Below are 26,121 nucleotides of genomic sequence, written 5' to 3'. Positions count from 1 at the left end.
ATCCGAGACTTCAAGCTATACTACAAAGCTGTAATCATCAACGCAGTATGGTACTGGCACAAGAACAGACACTCAGATCAATGGAATAGAATAGAGAACCCAGGGGCGCCTGGGTGGCTCAGTCGGTTAAGCGGCCGACTTCGGCTCAGGTCACGATCTCACAGTCCGTGAGTTCGAGCCCCACGTCAGGCTCTGTGCTGACAGCTCAGAGCCTGGAGCCTGCTTCAGATTCTGTGTCTCCCTCTCTCTCTGCCCCTCCCTGTTCATGCTCTGTCTCTCTCTGTCTCAAAAATAAATAAACGTTAAAAAAAAAAAAAAGAATAGAGAACCCAGAAATGGACCCACAAACGTACGGCCAACTAATCTTTGACAAAGCAGGAAAGAATATCCAATGCAATAAAGACAGTCTCTTCAGCAAGTGGTGCTGGGAAAACTGGCCAGCGACATGCACAGGAATGAACCTGCACCACTTTCTTACACCACACACAAAAATAAACTCTAAATGGATGAAAGACCTCAATGTAAGACAGGAAGCCATCAAAATCCTCAAGGAGAAAGCAGGCAAATACCTCTTTGATCTTGCCCTCAGCAACTTCTTACTCAACATGTCTCCAGAGGCAAGGGAAACAAAAGCAAAAATGAACTACTGGGACCTCTTCAAAATAAAAAGCTTCTGCACAGTGAAGGAAACAACCAGCAAAACTAAAAGGCAACCGACAGAATGGAAGAAGATATTTGCAAATGACATATCAGATAAAGGGTTAGTATCCAAAATCTATAAAGAACTTATCAAGCTCAACACCCAAAAACCAAATAATCCAGTGAAGAAATGAGCAAAAGACATGAATAGACACTTCTCCAAGGAAGACATCCAGATGGCCAACCAACATATGAAAAAATGCTCAACATCACTCATCATCAGGGAAATACAAACCAAAACCACAATGAGATACCACCTCACACCTATCAGAATGGCTAACATCAACAACTCAAGCAACAACAGATGTTGGCGAGGATACGGAGAAAGAGGATCTCTTTTGCGTTGTTGGTGGGAATGCAGACTGGTGCAGCCACTCTGGAAAACAGTATGGAGGTTCCTCAAAAACCTAAAACTAGAACTACCCTACAACCCAGCAATTGCACTACTAGGCATTTACCCACGGGATACAGGTGTGCTGTTTCGAAGGGACACATGCACCCCCATATTTATAGCAGCACTATCAACAATAGCCAAAGTATGAAAGAGCCCAAATGTCCATCGATGGATGAATGGATAAAGAAGATGTGCTATATATATACAATGCAGTATTACTTGGCAATCAAAAATAATGAAATCTTGCCATTTGCAACTACGTGGATGGAGCTGGAGGGTATTATGCTAAGTGAAATTAGTCAGTCAGAGAATGACAAAAATCATATGACTTCACTCATATGAGGACTTTAAGAGACAAAACAGATGAACATAAGGGAAGGGAAACAGAATATAAAAACAGGGAGAGGGACAAAGCAAAATAGACTCATAAATATGGAGAACAAACTGCAGGGGTTGTGGGAAGGGGGATGGGCTAAATGGGTAAGGGGAATTAAGGAATCTACTCCTGAAATCATTGTTGCACTATATGCTAACTAATTTGGATGTAAATTAAAAAAAATAAAATTAATAAAAAGTAAAAATTAAAAAAATAAAAGGCAACCCTGTGACCAGTAAAAAAGTAAAATTTGAATTATTTCTTCATGCAACTTGGTTAAATCATTCACTTGACACAAGTTTAAACAGCAAATATTAAAGCGTTAATTGCATAAGACATTATCTGGGAAGATCATGAGAAGTTTACCACACACCTTTATATAACTCTGTTAAAGAAGAAAGAAATAGACATTAAAAGCAGGGGAGGGGGGGAGGCTTTTGACTCAAGTTGAGGCTTTAGCTCGACTTTTAATTTAATACCAGTGTTTGACACAAAGCTTCCAGGTTAAGTAACTAAGATACCAAAGAAAATGTATTCAACATATTTTCTCTTAGGTAAACTTGGTCCAATTCATTTATAAGTACTTTTTCTATCATATCCTTGGAGAAGCTTACAGAAGGGGACTCCAGCTGAGTCAAAATAGACAAGGAGCCACCATGACAATTCCCATCTTACACGCTTCCTTGGAAAATTTCTGTGGCTTATTCAAGTTCTTTCACATATAGCAGAATATGATTCATTTTTAAAAGAAATAAATAGCCATAAAATAAAAGAGCTGGTTATAAGTTTCATGAAACTCAAGATGCGCTATTCTAAAATAATGCTCTTTACTTAGGAGGCTACTTGTCCTCATTCCTCCCTTCATCCATTCAATAGTCCTCATGAAGAACCTTCTGTACTCAAGGCATTGAGGATTCTAAATAATAAGGCATGTGTCCTTATCCTCAAGATGTTCAAATAGTGTCACATATACTCTTAAAAATAATAATCACAGAAGATGGTAGGTACTGGAAGAGACTTTAATATTACCCACATAAGTCTATTTTGGTTTTGAATAATCTACTGATGTGCATTTTGCTGATATTCATTAATATAAACATATTTTCCCTTCCCACCAGGATCTAAGTATCCTGACAGTACATAACTTATACTGTTTTTATATCATTCATTGCATGGTTTCTCTAAATTTACCATGACTTACAGTAATAAATACATTTTGAATTGTGATTCAATGACACATATACATATATATATATAACAAATGTTTCACAGAAATATACTTACCATTACTGCATCAATTTATTCTGGTGTTTTCTATTTTGAAATATTGTATATAGTCCATTTCATTTAGAAACAAACAAACAAACATATGATGATCATAATTCACTAATGATCTACAACCATGGTTTGGAAAAAAAAACTATTTCCAAAAAAAAAAAAAAAAAAAGTTCTGTGAGAGTGACATCGCGAAGATGGCAAAATAGGCTATTCCTGACTTCATTCCCCCTCACAAGAAAAACAAATAACCATTCAAGAACAAGACACCATTGAGAGAATCCTGGAACACGGAGGTGAAACTGAAGAACACCACCCCCATCCCTCTCCCAGCACTACAGAGACCAAGACAGACTGCATTAGAAGGGTAGGAGAAGCAGCTATATGTTAAGCACATTGTCTCTCCCCAGCCCAGCACAGCACCAGGAGAAGAGACCCCTTTGAGCCTCTGGTTCCTCCAGTAGAAAAAAAAGAATACAGAGAGCACGACCAGCCCCACCCCACTCGGCAATGTGGGTTGTTTTCTGGGAACCTCTTCTCTGATCTCACATAATGGATACTGCAGGGGCATCTGCAGGGCTTGACTACCAGGAATCTGACTGGGACAGAAAAGTAGGGAGGGGTTTGCAACAACCAGCACACGGATCTTGGCAGACCAAATTTATACCTGCAGTACTCAAGTAGTAACCCCAACCAGCATCTTTGCTCATCCACAGAACCGAATCAGGGGCACACACTAACATGGGAACTCCTTGGAGTGCAAATCTGCCTGATGTGGATTCTCAAGCAAGGAGTCTTGCCCCAGGACCCTGTTTGCCCACACCAAGGTATGGAGCACTGTCACAACCCCATCTACTGTGGAGAGTGCCTTCCAGCCACATCTGACAAGGAGAACTGGCAACACCTCCTCGAAGCTGTGTAGCCCAGTAATGTTGGAGCCAAGAAGTGGGAAGGCAGAGTTGATCACCCCAGAGCATAGCCAGTTCAGTGTGTGGAGGGTTTTCATGCTACACACAGGCAGGGGAATTAATTTCTAGCCAAGGCTGAGAGTAGCTCTATCCAGGACCCCACCTGGAAAGCTTGTTTGAGACATGAAAGTTGCCTGGAGTAGCCCCTCCCCTTCCTTCCAAGGCAAGGGAGTTGAGACACAGCCCCACCTACTGGAGAGGGTGTCTTCCAGTCCCATGTGACCCAAAGGGCTGGTGACAAACCCTGGAAGCTGTGTGGCCCAGCAAAGCTCAACTCCAGAGAAGGGCAGGCAAAGCTAACAGTTTGTAAAGCAAAGCCAGTGGCCTTGTTTAGCCAGAGAACTTGAGGTACAGGGCAGCTTGAGTTAAGATAATAAACAGTTTTACCGGTCTTACAGCTGCTTCCCCCACTGCACCCAGGAAAGAAATTCACATCCCTATGCATTAATGAACATAGCCTTCAACCTATCTGACTAAGGAACCTAACCAGAGCACATGGGAAACTGCATAGCCCATCTAACAAGCCCTGCTTATTGTGGCGGTTGAACAAGAGCACAGCTCATGGCTTCTCCCATCTGCAGAGCAAAACCAATGGCTTCACCTGACCAGAGAATTCAGTGCACACTCTGGTCTGAGTTGAATTTTCAAATGACAAGCTATGGTAATCACAAGGGAAAGTCCTGTAGTAATCAAGCAAAAGAACATAATAAAGAAGTCAAAGCATAGTGATACCAAAAGATACCCAAACACACACAAAAAGACAGTAGGATAAGAAACAAGAAAAATGGACCTACAAAACTAGGAAACAGTAAATGAAATGGCAATAGTAAGTCTTTATCTATTAATAATTACTTTAAATATAAATGGATTAAATTCCCCAGGCCATGGGTCTTATTCTGCTGCCCTTCCAGGTAAGTTAATTCATAGCCCCATATACTACTGAATATTGTGCCCATTCATGACCCATCTAGTAAGCCTGATCTGAAAATCCCAGCAACCATGAACCCATCTCACAGTACCACTCAGGTAGGAAACCGAACCATCAGTCATATCCAACTGTTCTCAACCAGTGGCACATCTTCCCTATACCAATCAAAAACAGTTCCCAAACTCAAACAGTTCCTTTGCCCCAAAACAGACCATAATAGCAGGTCTTACTGCCCAAGGACATCACCAGCAGACGCAACCAGAAATCCAAACTGAGCTGACTGATGAGAAATGGTCTCTGCCAAAGCAAACCTGTAAAGTCTGGAAAAATATTGACATTATAATTAAATTGTCAAAAGTCAAAGACAAAGAAAGAATTTTAAGAGTAGCAACAGAGAAGAAAGAAGTTACATACAAGAGAACACCCATAATACTATTGGTGGATTTCTCAACAAAAACTTCAGGCCAGGAGAAAATAGGATGACATACTCAAAATACTGAAAGAAAATAACTGTCAAGAGCAAAGCTATCCTTCAGAAACAAAGGTTGAATCATTTTCCTGAACATACAAAAGCTAAGAGAGTTCATTACCACCAGACCCTGCCTTAGAAGAAATGCCACAGGTGTTTTTTTAAGTGGAAGTAAAAAAATGCTAATTAACATCATAAAAAAGGTTAAAAGGTAGCATAAATCTCACTCACAATGGTAAATATATAGTCATAGTTAGATTGTGCAATATGGTAATAGTGTTGCATAACTTACTTACAATTCTAAAAGTTAAAAAAAAATAAGTGTAGCAAAAATAACCATGACTACAATAATCTGTTATTAGTTACACAATATAAAAAGGAAGTAAATTATAATAACAATAACCTAAAATGTGAGGTGGAAGAGAAGTAAAAGTGTAAAGATTAAAATTCTATTGAAGTTTGGTAGTTATAAGTTTAAAATATGGTACTATAGGTTTAAAACATTTTATGTAAGCCTCATGGTAACCACAAGGGTAAGTCCTGTAATAATCATGCAAAAGAACACAATAAAGAAGTCAAAGCGTACTGATACCAAAAAGTACCAAAACACACACACAAAAAGACAGCAGGATAAGAAACAAGGAACAATGCATCTACAAAACTGGAAAACAATAAATAAAATGGCAAGTAGTCCTTATCTATCAATAATTACTTTGAATATAAATGGATTAAATTCTCCAATTAAAAGACATATAATGATGAATGGATTTTAAAAAATCCAACAGGATGTTACCTATAAGAGACTCACTTTAGCCTTAAAGACATATATAGATTGAGAGTGAATGGACAGAAAAAGACATTTTGATACCTTTTGCAATGCAATGCAATTGCAATGCAAATGGTAACCAAAACAAAGCAGGGGTAGCTATACTTATACCAAACAAAATAGACTTTAAACTAAAAATGGTAAAAAGATACAAGAAAGGTCATTATGTAATGATAAAGAGGGCAATACATCAAGATCAAACAACTGTAAATTATGCATCCAAAAACAGAACACCTAAATATATAAAGCAAAAACTAATAGAGCTAAAAGGAGAAATGGCAGTAATGCAATAATTGGGGACTTGAATACTCCACTCTCCACAATGGATAGATCATCCTGAGAATCAATAAGGAAACAATGGTTTGAACAATACTGTAGACCAAATGGACCTAACAAATATATACAGAACATTCTATACGACAATAGCAGAATACACATTTTTGTCAAGAGCATATGGAATGTTTTCTAGACCATACATTAGGTCACAAAACAAATCTTAGCAAATTAAAAAAAAAACACTGAAATCATATCAATTTTCTTCTCTGACCACAATGGCATGAAACTAGAAATCAACAGAAGGAAAAATGGAAAACTCACAAACACATGGAAATTAAACAATACTTTCCTGAAAAATCAATAGGTGAAGAGAGGAAATTTAAAAGAAAAATAAAAAAGTATTTTGAGACAAACGAAAATGGAAACACAACATACTGTAATTTACAGGATATAGCAAAATCAGTTCCACAAGGAACCCTTACATTAAAAGCAGGAAAGAAGCCAAACAAATACTTAACTCTATACTTAAGGAACTAGAAAAAGAAGAAATGGAGCCCTAATTTGACAGGAGAAAGTAAATTATAAAGATTAGAGCAGGAAAACATGAAACACAGACTAGGAAAACAATGGAAAAGATTAACCAAATTAAGACTTGATTCTTTGAAAAGATAGACAAAACTGACAAATTTTGTTTTAGCTAGACTAAGGAAAAAAGAGAAAAAACTCAAATCAACAAAATTATAATGAAAAAGGAAACATTACAACTGATACAACAGTAATTTAGAGAATCATAAGAAGTTACTATGAACAACTATATGCAAACCAACTGGACAACATAGAGGAAATGGAAAAAACCTTAGAAATACACAACTTACTACAACTGAAGCAGGAGGAAATAAAATATCTGACTAGACCAATTACTAGCAAGGGAACTGAATCAGTTATCAAAAATCTCCAAATAAAGAGAAGCCTAGGGTGAGATAGCTTCACTAGTGAATTTTAGCAAACATTTAAAGAATTAACACCAATCCTCCTCAAACTCTTCCAAAAAATCAAAGAGAAGGGAACACTCCCAAGTTCATTTTATGAGGCCAACATTATCCTGATACCAAAACCAGAAAAGTACACTACTAGAAAAGAACACTACAGGCCAATAACCCTACAATGAATACAGATGTAAAAATAAAATACTAGCAATAAAATACTATAAAAATAAATTACTAGCAAACTGAATTCAGCAGTACATTAAAAGGATCATTTATCAAGATCAAGTGGGATTTATTCTGAGGATGCAAGGATGGTTCAATATATGCAAATAAATCAATGAGATACATTACATCATTATAATGAAATAAAAGAATCATATGATTGTGTCAGTAGATATATAGAAAGCATTTGAAAAAATTCAACATCCATTTATTATAAAAACTCTTAACAAATTAGGCATAGGAGAAACATATCTCAACATAATAAAAGCCATATATGACAAGCCCACAGCTAACATCATAGTCAATGGTGAAAGGCTGAAAGCTTTTCCTCTAAGATTAGGAATAAGACAAGAGTGAGTGAGGGTGCCCACTTTCACCACTCCTACTCAACATAGTGCTGGAAGTCCTAGCTAGAATAATCAAGCAAGGAAAAGAAACAAAAGTTATTAAAATTGGAAAGGACAGAGTAAAATTGTCTCTATTTGCAGATGACAGGATTTTATATACAGAAAATCCTAAAGACCAAAAACCTGCTAGACATAACCAATGAATTCAGTAGAGTTGCAAGATACAAAATTAACATGCAAAAATCAGTAACATTTCTATACACTAACAATACATTTTCTGAAAAAGAAATAAATAAATTGACCCCATTTACAATAGCATCAAAAACAACAAAATACTTAGAGATAAATTTAGCTAAGGAGGTAAAAGATTTCTACTCTAAAAATCATAAGACATTGATGAAAAAAATTAAAGATACAAATAAATGGAAAGATAACATGGCCAATGATTGGAAGAATTGGTATTATTAAAATGTCAATACTACCAAAATCCATTTATAGATTCAGTGCAATCCCTATCAAGATTCTAATGGCATTTTTTTACAGATTTTTTTTTACAAAAATCACTCCAAAGATAAAGCAAGAATTCTGAAAGCCTCTAGGGACCAAAGGTCCTTAACCTACAAGGGTAGACACATAAGTAGCAGACCTGTCCACTGAGACTTGGCAGGCCAGAAGGGAAAGGCAGGAAATATGCAATGTACTAAATAGGAAAAATATGCAACCAAGAATCCTTTATCCAGCAAAGCTGTCATTTAGAATAGAAGGAGAGATAAAGACTTTCCCAAACAAAATCTAAAGGGGTTTGTGACCACTAAACCAGCCCTGCAAGAAATTCTTAGGGGGACTCTCTGAGTGGAAAGAAGCAAAGACTACAAAGGACCACAAAACATCACCAGAAACACAGTGACACTAAGTTCATATCTTTCAATAATCACTCTGAATGTAAATGGACTAAATCCCCAATCAAAAGACACAGGGTATCAGAATGAGCAAAAAACAAGATCCATATATATGCCGCCTACAAGAGACTCATTTTAGACCTGAGAACACCTGCAGATTGAAAGTGAGGGGAAGGAGAACCATATATCATGCTAATGGACATTAAAAGAAAGTCGGAATAGCCATACTTATCTTAGACAGACTTTAAAACAGACTGTACTAAGAGATGAAGAAAGGCATTATATAATAATTAAGGGGTGTATCCATCAAGAAGAGCTAACAACTGTAAATATTCATGCCACCAACATGGGAGCACCCAAATATATAAGTCGATTAATCACAAACATAAACAAACTGATGGATAATAATACCATTATTGTAGAAGACTTTAATACTCCACTTACAACAATGGAAAGATCATCTAAGCAGAAAATCAACAAAGGAACAATAGCTCTGAATGACACACTGGACCAGATGGACTTGACAGATATATTCAGAACATTTCATCCTAAAGCAGCAGGGTATACACTCTTCTCAAGTGCTCATTGAACATTCTCCATAGGAGAAGGTGGTCAAAAAGTACAAACTTCCAGTTATAAGATAAACAGTTACCAGGGATGTAATGTACACCATGATGACTACAGCTAACACTGCTGTATAACATAAAGGAAAATTGTTAAGAGAGTAAATCCTAAGAGTTCTCAATCACAAGGAGATTTCTTTTCTTTTTTCTTTTCTTCTTTTTTTCCTTATTGTATCTATGTGAGAAGACGGACACGGCTGCACCTATGGGGGTAATCATTTCACAATATACGCAATTAAAAACCATCATGCTTATACCTTAAACTTATACAGTGATGTATGTCAATTATTATCAATAAAACTTGGGGCAAAAAGATCTGCAAAGTATTAACAGAACATGTATAAAATACTTGGTGAGTAATCACATGGCTGAAGGTAGTAGAGCATAAAGATTACAATTCAGGATCTGCAATGAGACAGATCTGAATTCAAATCCAGACTCCACCAATTATTGGCTATATAACCCTGAACAGGTTACTCAACCTCTTTAAGCTTCAATGTCTTCATGCCAAAAATGAAAATGGTGAAAATAATAGTATCTATGTGTTGAGAGAGTACAAGAGATCATGCATATTAAATTATTTACTATAATGCAAAGTATATGGTAAGTATCAAGCAAATGTTAAATTTTAAAAACCTATCCAAAGAAATATAAATAAGACTTGAGACGAAAATTAAAAGTAATTTGACCTTAGCCAATTTCAACAAGATAATATTGGGGGATGGAGGCTTCAAGTGGATATTTCACAAACTATCTAAGTAAACATATATAGTTCATGAACTAGGGAGATATGAGAATGAGTTGCCAAGGTAGACAGATCCTTTTGTGTTGAGATGCAGAAGAGAATAGCATTTCGTTTATTTAATGTGGCTTCTAAAATATGGTCAAAAGAGGAACGTGGAGAAAAAAAAACGGGAGAGATAACATTGTTGAGGTTTCTCCATGTCTTATGATCCTGCAGGTGATGTTTGACAAATCAAGAATGGACAAAATTCCTCCCAATACTGCACTCAAATAGCTGAACCGGGTCCTGACCCCTGTAGCCTGACCATAGGGCTAATTTGTATAGCATCACAGTGACATTTTGCCTGGATTATGCCCACTGTTTACTCCATCATCTATAACAACTTGGCTGCAAAGACTCACCTAAAACATAACGTAAAGCAGCCTCTTTACCATGACCCCTTACTTTGGGATCTGCACACAGAGCATTCTAGGGCTTTGAGACAGAGCAAATTTAAGAGGTTCACTCCTAAACTTTCCTAAAGAAGCCAGGCCAATCAATTTTATATTATCATTTCCCTCACCCAAAAGTGTTCCACTACCCTAGAATTAGCTCGTGTAGAGACACGGTCCACAGGACTAAGAAACTTTACTTCTGCAGGACATTTTTAACACAGCCTCCAGGAAAATTAACTAAATAGTCTTGTGCTCTCCAAGCAGGGGATGTGCAGATGAGGCACAGTTGTAGCTTGCATCCCCCAAATCCTAAAGCAGCTAAGTGGTGAGGAAATAAAACTCACTCTTGGAATACATGTAGCAACTTGGTACTGGAGTTGGTTACGCAGAGAAGCTCTGACGAAGATGATTCCAGTGAAGTGTGACCCACTTACCCACAAGACTTTGATATGCAGGCACTGGCCTTTTGGACCTGCCAACCAGTTGGAGAATAAATAAATGAACAGGAAGATTATAGTTCCACTGCAGTCCCGGAATTAAACAGGCAAATGGCAAGGATTCAGCATAGAGCTATATGATGCATAAGTAATCAGACAGAGACTATGTCCATTCAGCTGGAAGCAGAGTCTGGCTGCTACTTAAAATATCAGCGGGAGTGTCGATCTACCATGTTTCCAACATTTTTTGAAAAATGTTCAAGCAGCCAGATAAATCACTCTGTGGCTCACCCCTGCTACTTGTGGATTGATAATGTTTATAAACAGCTGTGTTAACATCCTCAAGAATCCAAGGAAACATCCTTACTGCACTGAAGAGCTTTTATGGTTTATACATCTAGCAATGGACAGGCAGGTCTTTTCATTCAGATGGCTGTGTTTCTAGCATCTGGGTTATGACAAGAGCCAATGATTCTTTTTGGGTAGTCAGTGGTAGCCAGTGGTTGTCACTCTAACCCTGCCACAACACAAAGGATCTCCAGACAGATTTTAACTTCCTCTATCTGGGTATTTGCACTGGTAGAACAAAGAATACATATATTGTGTCTTAAGACACTTTACATCTGAGCCCTGGCTACCTTTCACCTACCTCTTCACCAGCACTCCATTCTAAGCACACGCTGAATCAGTACTATGCCCTGGATGGGCTATGTTCTGCAGCGTCTCTGAGTCCATGCATGAGCTACTAAGTGCCTTGCTAGAATGTTGTACATCCCTCTCTTATCCACCTGGAGGGCACCCACTTATTTTTATCCCCCAGCTCTAAAACTACATACATATCTTACCCTTTTCCCACTAGGAAAGAATTTCCCACTAGGAAGAATTTAAAGACTTTAATACACATTCTAGACTATGAGCCTCTTGAGAACAGGGAACACATCTCAAGAGATTTGTGTCTCCATTTGTAGCTAGTACTGTTTCTGGCATGTGGTATGTAGGTAATAAAGGACTGTTACAGGAAGAATTTTTAGGTGAATGTTATTATCTCTTCTTGCCTAAAAATAAGGTAGGGAAGACTGGGGAGTGTCCAAGAAGGAATGTGAAAGTAGAGGACCATCTATCGGATTGGACACCATGGGAATCTCAGGGAAGGTGAGGTTTTTTTCCTTTCCTTTGTTGCAGCTGAGTTATGCTTGGAAGTGGCCACTCTCCAGCAACACAACATTATTTTTTCTATCAGAGTCTCTAATTATGGCCCAAGAAGGGCTTCCATGGATCTCTTTACCCATCCTGGATTTTCCCACAAACACATAATTTTCATAATATTCTCAGAGATGTTCAAAGCCCAAAAAAGATTACAGGCCACTATCCAAAAGAGGTTTTTTTTGTTTTTTTTTAATTTGGACATGTCAGGAAACACTATCCAAAAGAGTTTTTTTTTTGTTTTTTTTTAATTTGGACATGTCAGGAAATGTATTCCATCATGCTTATGTTGTTTAGGAGAATCTAAGTGACAGGGGAAAAGTGTAAAAAGCACTGTAATAGACCACTTTACTCAATGTAAAGGTTATACTCTGTATGTTTTCACCAGAATAAGGAAGTGACTGTAGAGAGAAGGAAGGGTGCCTCCTCTCTACAAAGTTTCTATAGGGCAGTAGTGTTTCAACTAAGAGGCAATGTGATAAATGAATATTGGACTTAAGTCAGAAAGTCTATGTTGCCTCTTACTAGCCATGTAACTTTAGACCACTCATTTAGTTAGTTCTGTGCCTCAGTTTCCCCATATGTCCTATGAAGATATGGCCTTTCTCTGTGGAATGTTTGGAAGATTCAGTCAAGATACAGTGGATGAAAGAATTTTCCCAAATCATAAGGCACTACACTATTGGATATAAAAACAGTATTGGAAATCGTCGAGTCAGGTACGCATAACAGTCTGTGGTGCGATCCATTATTTCCCTCAGTCTGTTTTGTTTTATTTTCCTGGCTCTTAGTAATCCAATCCAAGGTCTTTTATGTTCATTTAATAACATTTCTTGTCAAATTTATCATACATAAAGTTTCATATGCAACCAGCACGAGAACTGCGGCTGGCAGCTAGTGTTCTTTTCAGAAAGGGGCAGGCATAGAATGGTAAGTTCATTCTAGCCCAAAGCAGGCAGGCTTTCTTGTTAAAGTCTCTCCCGGAGGTAGAACATTTCCGCATTCACATCATTTTTTTCTTTCAAAGCCTCTCCCCTGAGCCCTCTGCAGCTTGTCCATGGTACGCAATTCTGAATCACCCTACCACTTAGGACACTGGGATCTGGAGGCAGTAGCAAATGTATTTCACATTCAAGAGAAGAAACATTAGCGAGCACAGCATTTAATATGCTGTATGCCGCCAGGATCAGGGGCTTAGACTTTCCATTTCGGCTTCACCGGTTAGACTGCAATCTGAACAAGAGTGTGCAGTGATGCAGTGTGTTGGCGCTCGTCTGTGCCAAGCAGCAGTTTTATCATCAGTAAGGAAGCATTAAGTGAACCCCAGGGATAGCATATGTATTGTATTTAGAGGAAGGGGTGAAAATCCATCAACGCTGTGTAATTTAAAAGGTTTTCATGCTGTTTGCAGGAAGCTATAAGCTTAGATTCCTTTGTCCCAGTTAAAGAGAAAATGGTTCTAGTAAAGAAAGATGGATTTAAAATAGTGGTTACCGTGGAGTGAACTTAAGTGATAAAGGAAGACAGATAGCATAATGGACATTGCCCAGCACATTAAAGGAGCCACACATTTCGTATTTGCAGAAGAACACAAGTTGGGAATTCTGAGCTCAACATCCATTCAAATGAATCTTTTTATTGCCTTTGATTACACAATCTTTTAGTCCCTCCTTGTCAGTTCCCAGTTGTCTCCTATTAGAGGAGAATTACAATCAGTCTTTATGCCAGGAAAGCATAAACTTGAGGGAAGAGAAAGGACAAACAGAATGGGGCAAATGATAAGAAGAAAGAGATATATGAGTCAAGATTTCATTAAGCAAGTTAGATTTGCACTCTAGTGCCAGGAATAAATAAGCATAAACAAGATCCCAGACTCTCTTCATATACAAATGATTATAAATTCATTCAACTCTATAGTCTTATTGTCTGATTCACCCTGTTTTCTTTGAATCTGTTCAGTTCTCTGCCACCAGGCCTTGATGTCAGCCATCCCTTCTATCTGTAATATCCTGCTGTCAAGATAGCACCCACTGAAACCCTCTCCTTCCTCATGAAATGAGGGTGAAATCAAGTGCCATCTTCTCAGAGATGAGAAGGGATATCTCAGAGATATCCCACCACTTGGAATTAATCTCCCCAGCAAAATGCTTTTACCTATAGTTTAGCACAGTATAGCACAATGTAAGTGGTTTAAAGAATTGGTGTTCATGGAGATGTTAAGGTGCCTCCCACCAAATTACATGCTCGGAGGGCAGATGCCATGCCTTAATCATCTGGAGCGTCTAGAGGTTGGCACACTGTTGGTGCACAGTATGCATATGCTATACCGGCATGCAGGCAGCGGCCAACCTGGAGCCATCCCATTGTGACCAATCAACACATCAGACGAGCTCATGAATCCCCAAACCTCTTTGCCTTTTCCGAGAAGGGTTACTATTCCCTCAACTCCTACTTAATCCCCACCCCCAGTGCTACCACTTCTAACCTTGAGACACTTAAACTCAATCTTGTGAGGTATGTCAGTAACTTCTTTTGAAGAACCACCTAAACTGAAATTCATTTAAATGTTACAAATATAATGAACACTTATTCTAGCCTTTGGTGATTGTGAGGATGTCTACAACCTTTAAAATTTGAAAAAAGCTTTTAATCACTTAAATAAACTATAGTTTATTTAGTGCATGGTTTGTTGCAAGAAATTTACATACATTAATTTATCCTCATAACAACTGTATATGGTAATATTATTTCCATAACTACTATATATGGTAATATTATTGTTTCCACTTTAAAGATAATGCAAACTGAGGCACAGAGAGTTTAAGTGTCTTTCGTAGTTCCTGCCACTCATAAGTAGTGGAGGCAGGCTTTCAATTTTGGAAATCTGGCTTCAGAGTGTATGTTTTTAATCACTGCACAGACGGAAGAATAAAGTTCTATGAAATTCAAACACCAATACAGAAAAAGTAGTTTTTTTTTGAAATTGTGTATGATATCAAAGCTGAGATCAGGACCTGGGGGTTAAAGACTAGATATGGTAGATCCTGCTTTTTGCCGTATATTCAGAACAAGCTTAGTGGACCGAGATTGACACAGTTTCCAATTACTTACAGGATTAGAGAGATAATTCATTATGACAAATGATACAAATTTGTTTACTTGCACACCAACATGTATTTTTAATAAAAACCAAACTTCACTTATACAGAAGAATTACATCCAGACCCTTTTCTAACACTCAGGAATTAACAGAATTGTAGTTCAAGCTCTTCCCAGAATTTTCAGTCCTTTAAAAACACCCGTTTTCCTGGAAAGATATGGAGTTCTCCTCAAGAATGATACAGTAGATCAATATGGGATGGGGACATCATTCTGTTAGGAAGACAGTCCCCTGCAGGCAGTCTTTTGATCCCACAGGACCACGTAAGAATGGGCCTTGGGCTGAGAACACATCCTCACCAAGAGATGAGGAGTCCAAACGGCCTATGCTGGATGCACGCAGGCCAACTGTCCTGCATTGGTTGCTAGCACGGACCTGCTGGCCATAGGGGACCACTGCACACTACCAAAGCTGATTTTGCTCTCTCTCTTCTCTATGTGAGTAAAACACGTTCCATGCAGTGCTTGACCACAGTGTGTTTTCCTTAGAGACTCTGATGCTAAGATGCAATAGGCATAAGAGTTCAGACTTCTACTCCTGATGACAGGCAATAGATGCCTCTTGCTCAACACCTGCACTCTCTGGGACCTAATTTGCACAGGTTTCCTTTGTTCTTCCTTCTATGGGGCCTGCTTCTCACCCACCTCCAACCCCCTTCCAAGGCCTTTTCCTCAATGAATCCTCCTGGTTCTTCAAAACTCATCTCAAGCACCTTCTCCTTGACCATCATTCATCTGGATGTACGTCCTCAGAGCTCCTACAGGACCTGGTTCATACCTCAGTCATAGCAATCAGCATGTTCAACTAGAATATCCCATTAACTTATAGCCTTTCTCTCTAGACTATGAGATCATGGGAGCAGGTACCAGATCATATTCAGGTTTCATTACCAGGATCTGATACTGTGCCTGGCACACAGTAGGCATTTTTTCCTTCACCCAACACATAGGTATTCAATACCTAATGTGTTGCAGGCCATATGCTAGATTGGATATATCATAATGAACAAAAATATACATGATCCTTGCCTTCAAGGAACTCACAAACTAGCAGTTTATAAGATCAACCAAATAATCACAGCAAAATGAGCCAGTGTCAAAATACAACTGACATGACTGTTGGATAAGGTGTACTCAGGATACATAATAGAGGAAAATGAAATAAAACAAAGAGAAAATGTTTTACAAAAAAAGATCAGGGCAGGGCGGTGGGGGGGGGGGGGGGGCGGTTCCCCCAGGGAAGTAGCCACTGAACTAAGTTCTGAAAGAATAACTAGCCAGAGTGTTCCAGGCTAAAGAACACCACAGGCAAAGGTCCTTGAGACAAGAGAGGATGGCATATGTATTCTGAGAAGGCTGGTGCAAACAGAGCAGAGAAAGCAAGGGGAGCACATGATGAATAAAGGACAGAGACGGCAGAGATCAGATCCTACATGGGGCCTTGTAGTACCAAGACTTTTTCTTTATCCTAAGAGCACTAGGAAACATATAATCAAACAATCACATTTATGTTTCAAGATGATTTCTCTGCTGCACTACAGACGGAGAAGGAATGGATGGGTGAGGAAGTGGTACATGTGGATAGAAGAGTCACTTAGGAGACTACCAACAATATTTAGTAGAAGACTTGGACTGGAATGGCTACCAGGGAATGGAAAGGAACGGATGGATCCAAAAGACATTTAAAAGGTAAATATCTGCATATTGGTGACAGATATGAACTCAATAAAAATGTGTTGAATTAGTAAAGGGTTGGGATAGGAAGAGTAATTTGGGGTGTTTACTAAAATCCCTGTATATCTGAGGACACTGCAACAGTGCCAGAGAGTTAAGCTTAATGGAAGTTGACCCTTTTCCAGAAAGAAAGAGACAGAGAGAGAGAAAGAGAGAGAGCAGTGAACTCAGTAATGAAGCATCCTTAATCCATCACAAGTTTTGTTCTCTCAGGGGAGCTTCCCATCCATTTTTTCTCTCAGTAATCTTTCTGAGGCCTGCCTGAAGGGGAGAGTTCCCATCAGCAATGGGATTGGACCAGGTAGTTCCTGGCTAAGGGTTTTGTTTTGGTTTGGTTTTTGTTTGTTTGCTTGTTTTACTTTCCAGGTAAAATCTCAGCTATAGCTCAAGTAAAATGTGTCTAGCTTCCCTTAGCTGTTGTCCCCAAAAACCCTTTGTATCCTCATCCCTTGGTAGCTGGTTCAACACCCGCCTATGGGGCCTTCTTGAGCCCAGCTATGATGCTCAGGGTTTTCTCTCTTTAAAAAATAAAAATAATTTATTAGAAATCATCACCACCCTTGCCTTTATACACACTGTTTCCCATTATAAACACAATATATGTTAATTGACCTGGAAACACAGAATAAGATAAAGAACAAAATAAAAACAGTCTGTGATTTCCCCACTAGAGAAAAATAGAAAACAACACTATTATCTGGAAATGCTGTGAACAGTTGTAGTTAAGAGCTTAGGCTATAGAGTTAGACAAGCATTTTGGTCTTTATCCTCACAGCACTGAAAAATCAAATAATCAGATTTATGTTTCAGGGTGATTTGTCTGTTGCAGTATAGACAGGAAAAAATAGATGTGTGAGGTGGTAATATGCGTGGATGTTGAAAGATCAATTAGCAGCCCAAAGTCCAGCTCCAATGGTAGTAATTAAGAATCTATGGGGAAATTACTAATAAGGCAAAGTCTCAAGTTCCTCACATGTATAGGTGAATGGTGCTAGTACCTGTTTGGGGGCTAGTGTGTGCAAATTCCTTAACATAATACCCAGCACATAAGTCTTCACTAAATGCCTAGACATTCTTAATATTTAGTATGCTACCTTGCATTTTTATAACAAAAGCACTTTTTTTAACATTATTGTCACCTTTTCACATTTTCTTAACAATTCCTTGAAAGCATTATTTGTAGTGGTTGCATAACAGTTTATCCTGCAGATACACCACACATTATAAAATCATTTCCTTACTGCTGGAAATTTAAACTGTTTCCAACTTACACTTGCAATAATGTGGCAATGAATATCAAATACAATTTTTTCTATACCTTTAATTAAAATTAAGATGGATCCTCAGAAACATAACCATAAGGATAACAGTATGAAAATTTTTGAGTTTCTTAGTATACATTACCAAATTGCTATCCACAGAGGTGGTTGTGTTATTTTCACCATCGAGGTCCACGTTTATACCAACATGGAAGTATTTGTTATCTTACCCTTTCAAGAAACAGCTCTTTGAAGGAATTTGCCAGGGTAACCTTCTGAAGGAAGTTAGAATTTGGCTGAGCACCTATTAAGTGCCATGGTTGAAACATCTTCCCTAATTATGCTCCCAATTATACTCTTACCCTTGTGAGACAAGCTAGCACTGGCCCTATTTCACACCAGGCAGCCTGGGAGCTGAGTTAGGAGAGCGGGGTAGTACCATACTCACTACCACACTCCTGTCGGCCCACTGCCCTCCTTATCCTGTGTCCTAAGTACCTTGAGATGCCTTCCTATGCTTCCCAAAAGTGACCGCCCAGGGTTTGAACTCCCCAAAGAGCATATGACCACACACACAAATTTCTTCTGAAATAAGAAAAATCATACAAATATATATGTGTTGATTAGTTCTATAAGGAAAATTAAGATAGTGCTAAAGAGAGACTAATTCTGATTGGGAACAGGGAGATACTTTCTGAAAAAATGATACTTGTCCTAAACCTGCTTTTTGTCCAAGAGGTTCAAAGACTGTGAGACCATTCAAGGAGTGGGGAAAAGGCCAGTACAGAAAGGAGTAAATGAGCAGTTAGAAATGGGTAAGTGTAAGGTTGTAAAATAAGAAAATTCCAGTTCATATTGGGTCTTGCAGGCCATATTACAGAATCTGGATTTTACCTTAATTGTAGAAGAATGATAATACCAGCTCCAATATATCTAAAGTCTCCTGTCTTATATCTGTAGATTAACAAGGGGGAGAAACAAAAAATTGTGCAAGAAAATACCTGCCTGAGAATAATGCTTCCCCTCGCCCTTACTCAATATGCCACTTCTTAACCTTGAAAAAAGGTAAAGAGAATTCAGTGTTTTACTGGTAAAACTTATTATCAACATCTTGCCAGCAACTATTTAAAATGAGTTCATCTATGCATTCTCTAAAAGAAAACTTTTTCTCTACCCACTGTTAATATGATGTCCCAAGTGGCTTAGTTTCCTGGAATTACTATTAACACCTGCAATAATTTTTAAGTAGCACATCTCTGCTAACAAAACTCCCTTCAAAACTTGGCCTCAGAAACAAACTATATCATTAGTTAAGAAACATTTCCAGAATGCCCACTGTGTATAGAGCACTGAATTTATCTCTTTGAGGCAGGTAAATAAGCTCTTTGCTACAAATTGCTAAAATGCAAGGCCATACATGCAATGAGAGCAACAAGAGAATTTCCCTGCCTTTGCCCATACCTATCTTGAGGGAAAATAATATTAAGTTGCCATAGTGGATCTACTTTTCATTCAGAGAAACACCCTATGGGTCACTGAAAGTATCTCACCACAAAATCAAGTCCCCAAGATCTGTCAGTGGTTCTGACTACAATAGTTCTCCTTGATATGCAGCAGTAATTTCATGAGCCTTCCCTTAGGAATACCCCTCACAGCAGCCACTGGCTCTATTAGGGTCTCAAAAAGAATTTTGCTGATGTTTTTCATGGTCACAAAAACTTGACATAACCTTCCTACCTCACCTATACTCCAACATGTTGACAGATTCATTGGCTGGACATGCCAAATTATCATAACTCAGGAAGCACGAAATATATGACTAAATGAAGGCAAAGCATACCAAAAATAGCATTCTAATCAGCTTTTAGAGGGGGTGCAGGTCAAAAGATCAGCAAACCTGCTAATGATTCACGTTTCAACATCTTGCCAACAAGACACTTTAATTGACCAATTTCCAGCTGCTCTGCCCAGGAAACACTCCACTCCTAAAGAACAGAACTGAATCTCACCCACAGTCCTGCATATGTAGGATTAAGAAAGAGCTCTGCATGTGCCTCCTCTTGGTGTAAAACAAATTTAGACCCCCTACAGAATCCTATATGGTTGGAAGAATTGGAAATAAAAATATACTCACAGCCCAACAAGTGGGTAGCAAAATATTGATTCTAGCTTCTTAAAACGAGTAAAATATGTGAACTGGGAAAGAACCATGTGTGGGAGGGAATCATATCTCATAAGATGAAAGAAAATAAAAGCAAGTTGAGAGGGAAAAAGCCAGCAGTTCCCTCACCACCAGTTCCCAGGCTGTCAGGTGTCCTGGTGTAGCTGAGCTGGCTGGGGAGCCCAGAAAGCACGCTCAGAGATCCTGCTGCGCTGAACAGTCTCACGCCACAGGTGCGTATTAGATTTAAACAGAGGTCATGTTGTCCAGTGGTGCTGTGCAGGTGCCTGGGATTTCCAGGAGCCTGTGTTCTAAAGCCTGTGGCTTTATATTTCAGGTATCTCAGATCTTATAGAATAGGCATGAAACCTACCTATGTTCTAAGAAAAAGGGTTTTATAAGCCCTGAAAAGGAAATGCAGCCCTAATGGAAGTATGTGCTCTTTGTAAAAAGTGTCGCAGCCTAGAGATGGGAGAAGCCCAGGAGTTGGAGGATGAGACCTTGGGACCTCTAGTCAATTATTCATCTGCTCTGACCCTCAGAGACTCTTAGCTGTTAGCTCGGTGGAGGGCAATGGTGTCTGCCCTGCCTCCTGCTCTGGGCTACTGTGAAAAACAGAAGGTATAAAAGTGCTTCATTAATGTGATATACCACAGAGGGAAGACGTGATGAACCTGAGCCTGGTACTACGTACTTGTGCTACTCTGAGAAGGAGAAATGAACCAAGTAACTAGATCCCAGTCTCTGCATGCTGTCACGGAGGTGGCAGATGAACATAAAACATAACAGCCTTCCCACAGGGCGTAGGCTTGGAGGACAAACGGTTCTTGACATACTGGGTATTTATGGGCACTCAAAATTTTTCCCACGGTCCAAAGATCCTGCAATACAGAAAAGACCTAACAACAGGTGAATCTCTAAGATCTTTTGTCTGGTTGGTTGCTTGGTTGCTGTTTTTCCTTCTTTGGTTTTAACCTAAAACAAGATCATTACAGTCTTCCCATAGAGTAGCTTCTATAATTGCAGTAGGCACATGGGTTGGCCAGCAAACTTGCTAAAACATAAATCCTGATTCTATACATCTGGAGTGGGCCTGACAGTCTATCTTTCTGACAAGTTCCAGGGTCCACAAGTGACACTGGAGGTAGCCAGGTTGGAAAGAACATTGAGAGACACCTTGGGAAGATTTAAGACATCATATACTTTTACTAGAGTAGGGAAAAAAAATTTTTAACTCTAAATCTTGTGGGGATAGTGAAGCCAAGGTTTAGCTCACTTGTCCAGCATCACCACAAGGCAAATCCTTCACCTCCCACAGAATCCACCACATGCCCTCCCTCATATTATTCCCTCCACCAATCTGGCTATCCCACACTTGGTGCTTTCACCCTTGGGTTTCTTTTCCTGTCTCTGCACACCTTTTGGAAGTAAGGGATGGAGGGAGGTAAGAATATGACTATGGTACATGAAATATATCCTAGCTTTGAATCATGGAATCTCTTACTTAAAAAAGATAGGGAAAGCAATGAGGATGAGTTTCTAGCATGAAAAAAGCTAACCGCATTCTAGCTCTTAACGTACCACAATGGCATTTAACTCAAAGTGATTAGCTCTTTGTTTCCAAGGGTGGTCCCTGGTGCCTAGGCATACACCAATAGACAAGGCTAGGCCCCATCTCTGCCTGCATTACATCTGAGGGTGGGGGGGACATATTCACTGAAGCACTAGATATCTAACTCACTCATCTCATTAGGACCCTCAGAAGAAAAATCTCTAGATCCAAGGAGGGGGAAAGAGTTTAAGTAAAAATTTTGAAACTGAAGGTAATCATCAACATGTCTTCCACTTGTGGGCTATGTTCCAAAGAAAAAAGGGGGAGAGATACAATTTGCATTGAATCAATTTCAGCTCTGCCCCCAATCACACAGATTTATAAAAGCCACGCTCTAAAAAGCTGCACTAAGAGGCACATGGGTGGCTCAGTCAGTTAAACATCCGACTTTGACTCAGGTCATGATCTCATGGTTCGTGAGTTTGAGCCCCACATCAGGCTCTCTGCTACCAACACAGAGCCTATTTTAGATCCTCTGTCCTCCCACCAGTCTCTCTCTCTCTCTGCCTCCCCGCTGCCTCCTCCTCTACATGTGCACATTTTCTCTGTCCCTCTCTCAAAAATAAACATTTAAAAATAAATAAATAAAATAATTAAAAAAATAAAAAGCTGTGAAGTTTCAGTTCTTTTTGATTCCACTTATCCAACCAAAAGCATGAGACTGGGAACAGTTTCTTCACCCCAGCTTTTCTGTCTTACAGAAGTACATCTAGGGCCATGAACTAAACAGAGGGGAAGAGGACTGAAAAAGTAAAAATAATTGCTCTTTTAAAAATCTACTGAAACAGGGTGCTTGGGTGGCTCAGTAGGTCAAGCATCAGACTGTTGATTTTTGGCTCATCCAAGTGTCATGGGATCAAGCCCTGTGTCAGGCTTGGTACTGAGCATGCAGCCTGCTTAAGATTCTCTCTCTCGCGCTCTCTCTCTCTCTCTCTCTCTCTCTCTCTCTTCTCTCTCTCTCCCTTTCCTCTCTCTCTCTCCCTCTGCGTGTCTCCCCCAGTTGCACACATACTCTCTCTCTCTAAAAATAAATCTAAAAAAAAGCTATTGAAACAGCAAATACTCCTAAATATACACAGAATCTGCCCTTTTAGAGAATTGCTGTGTTTCCACCTACAATTTGATCACGAATGGAGTAGTTGAAGAAATTTTGGCTGTAAATGAGGCTTAACACATACAAGGGAATATTGGTTCCCAAGTGCTTCTATTATGCCAGTAAATACTGAAAAGCAACAGAGAGCTTTCCCCTTCAGTCAGCACTATACTCAATGCCTTTCCTAGTACAAGCATTAAAGTTTCACAAGGAAATCTGCCCACAATGCTGCTAGAACTCCACAGGACTCTCCCGAGGTTATTTGGATTTCATTATTAAAATGTATTTTTAAATACCCTTGCTAAGATCAGAGCTCTTGCAAAATTAAGATTAAAATACCCTAGCTTTGGCCAGTGTCAAAGAGCTACCAATGGATCAGAAAGGGCAGAGGTGGAGGAGACACTGAAGTGACTTAGGACCAGAAGTGGGTACAGAGAATCATTGTGGTGAACACTGAAGGCACTCCCATCAAGAGCATCATGGAAAATCCCTAGGGGTGCCTGGGTGGCTTAGTCAGTTGAGTGTCTGATTTCGGCTCAGGTCATGATCTCACAGTTCATGGGTTCGAGCCCCACATCAGGCTCTGTGCTGACCACTTGCTCAGAGCCTGGAGCCTGCTTCAGATTCTGTGTCTCCTTCTCTCTCTTGCCCCTCCCCCGCTCATGCTTTGTCTCACTCTGTTTCTCAAAAATATAAAATAAAAAATGTAAAAAAATTAGAAAAAAAAGAGCATCATGGACAATCTCACCACCACACAGTATGCCAAGCTCATGCAGAACTTCATCTTGAAGACCCAGAGCACCATGTGTGAAATCAAACCCCAGAATGACCTCACCTCCCTTTGAATTTGCAAGAAAAACCAAATTACGGTTGTACCAGGTAAAGACTATTTCCTGATTGTGATTCAGAATCCAAATGAATAAGCTACTCTCTTGGCTCCCCACATCATTCCTTCATTTAATAGCCCCAAGAATAATAATGCTAATCATGTCAAACAATTGGCAGGTGGAAATCATCTTAGAGCCTACTTAGACCAATCCAGTGACCAATCATGGGCTGTAGCTCCACCCACCCCACCCAGAACCATCCCTCTGCTGACCAATCACCCTTGAGTTCTTGGGAGGGCCTTCTTTCCTCACCTCCAGGTTTTAAAGCAAGAGCTTTGACACCCTGTGTCCTTCTGACCTTCACTTCACTTTGTCACCTTTGGAAAAGGCTGTTTTGTCTTTAACTAAAAATAACTGAAGGGGAGCTTAGGTGGCTCAGTCAGTTAAGCATCTGACTTTGGCTCAGGTCATGATCTCACCTCGTGTCAGGCTCTGGGCTGACAGCTCAGAGCCTGGAGCCTACTTCAGATTCTATGTCTCCCTCTCTCTCTCTCTGCCCCTCCCTGCTCTCTCTCTCTCTCTCTCTCAAAACTAAACATTTTAAAAAATTAAAAAAAAAAACAAAATGCTAAATAAAATAAAATAAAATAAAATAATTAAATACCCTAGTCTTGTATGTATGGTGACCCCTTTCATTGAGGACTTCTTATATATGGTAAATAATGAGACGGATTTAGGGTCCAGGAAGTTTTTGCTGAGATCTAAACAGCTTCTTTCAGTTCACCGAAGTGCTATTATAGGGACTTGTATGGTACCTAAGAGCTTACAGCATTAATGTCACCTTAAGAATCTAGTCCCCAATCCTGGAAAGCTGCATTCCTTATTTATTAAATCCTATAATAAATAACAAATTGCACTGACCATATTCAGGCAACAGTTTAAGGAACAATGTTAAGTCATTTGCATAACATGAAACCAAAAGAAACGTGCTTTCACATTGCAAAACACGTATGTGGTCAATGAGTCTTGTTTCTCCATGGGTTACCAGGCATTCTAGAATACAAACTAATTTGGATATAAATTTTAAAAAATAAAAAAATAAAAAAATAAAAATAAAAAAATAATAAAAAAATAGTCATGAGATGCGGAATGGGGACTATGTCCAGTATGAGCTCCAAAGATAAAGCATTCAGGCTCTACACTCACATGAACCTTCCTGGCAGCAGTCACTGGTCTAGGGAACATTAGCCAAATAGCTTTTGTTACCTCCTCACCCATATGTTCAACCTTCTCAACATACCTCTCCTTTCCCCTAACCTCTAGCCTGTCCTGTTCTTCCTCCTGGCAGGTCTAACAAAACATATTTAGAATCTCCAGGAATCTGGAGAGGGGAGAAGGTGTCCTGGGGTTGGTATTCAATAAGCAGGAAGTTCAAGTGATCTCAGGGTATTCTACAGATATAAAGGGCTGTAAAAGTAGAAAAGTAAGAATGACAGGAATTTCCCAAGAACTATAGATTACCATAACAAAGTACAAAGAGAGCAATACTTCTTTTTAAATTAGGGAACTTATTTTTTTTTTAATTTAAAATTTAGGTCATTCCCAGCAATAGCACTGCCAGGAATTTACCCAAGGGATACAGGAGTACTGATGCATAGGGGCACTTGTACCCCAATGTTTATAGCAGCACTCTCAACAATAGCCAAATTATGGAAAGAGCCTAAATGTCCATCAACTGATGAATGGATAAAGAAATTGTGGTTTATATACACAATGGAATACTACGTGGCAATGAGAAAGAATGAAATATGGCCTTTTGTAGCAACGTGGATGGAACTGGAGAGTGTGATGCTAAGTGAAATAAGCCATACAGAGAAAGACATATACCATATGTTTTCACTCTTATGTGGATCCTGAGAAACTTAACAGAAACCCATGGGGGAGGGGAAGGAAAAAAAAAAAAAAGAGGTTAGAGTGGGAGAGAGCCAAAGCATAAGAGACTGTTAAAAACTGAGAACAAACTGAGGGTTGATGGGGGGTGGGAGGGAGGGGAGGGTGGGTGATGGGTATTGAGGGGGGCACCTTTTGGGATGAGCACTGGGTGTTGTATGGAAACCAATCTGACAATAAATTTCATATATTAAAAAATAAAATAAAATAAAATAAAAT

At 39.1% G+C, this 26,121-nt stretch overlaps 1 long non-coding RNA gene and 1 pseudogene across 1 annotated transcript in view; one reads left to right on the top strand and one right to left on the bottom strand.

Annotated features, from left to right (window-relative positions):
* Positions 1–26,121, bottom strand: part of LOC132683386 (uncharacterized) — a 587,323-nt gene that overhangs the window by 550,817 nt on the left and 10,385 nt on the right. The gene's annotated exons all lie outside the window — the stretch shown is intronic.
* LOC132683385 (dynein light chain roadblock-type 1-like) lies at positions 17,986–24,048 on the top strand (annotated as a pseudogene).

This window comes from Panthera onca, chromosome C2, assembly GCF_046562875.1.
Source record: "Panthera onca isolate mPanOnc1 chromosome C2, mPanOnc1 haplotype 2, whole genome shotgun sequence".
NCBI classification, from domain to species: Eukaryota; Metazoa; Chordata; class Mammalia; order Carnivora; family Felidae; genus Panthera; species Panthera onca.
This window is presented reverse-complemented; position numbering and strand designations above follow the sequence as displayed.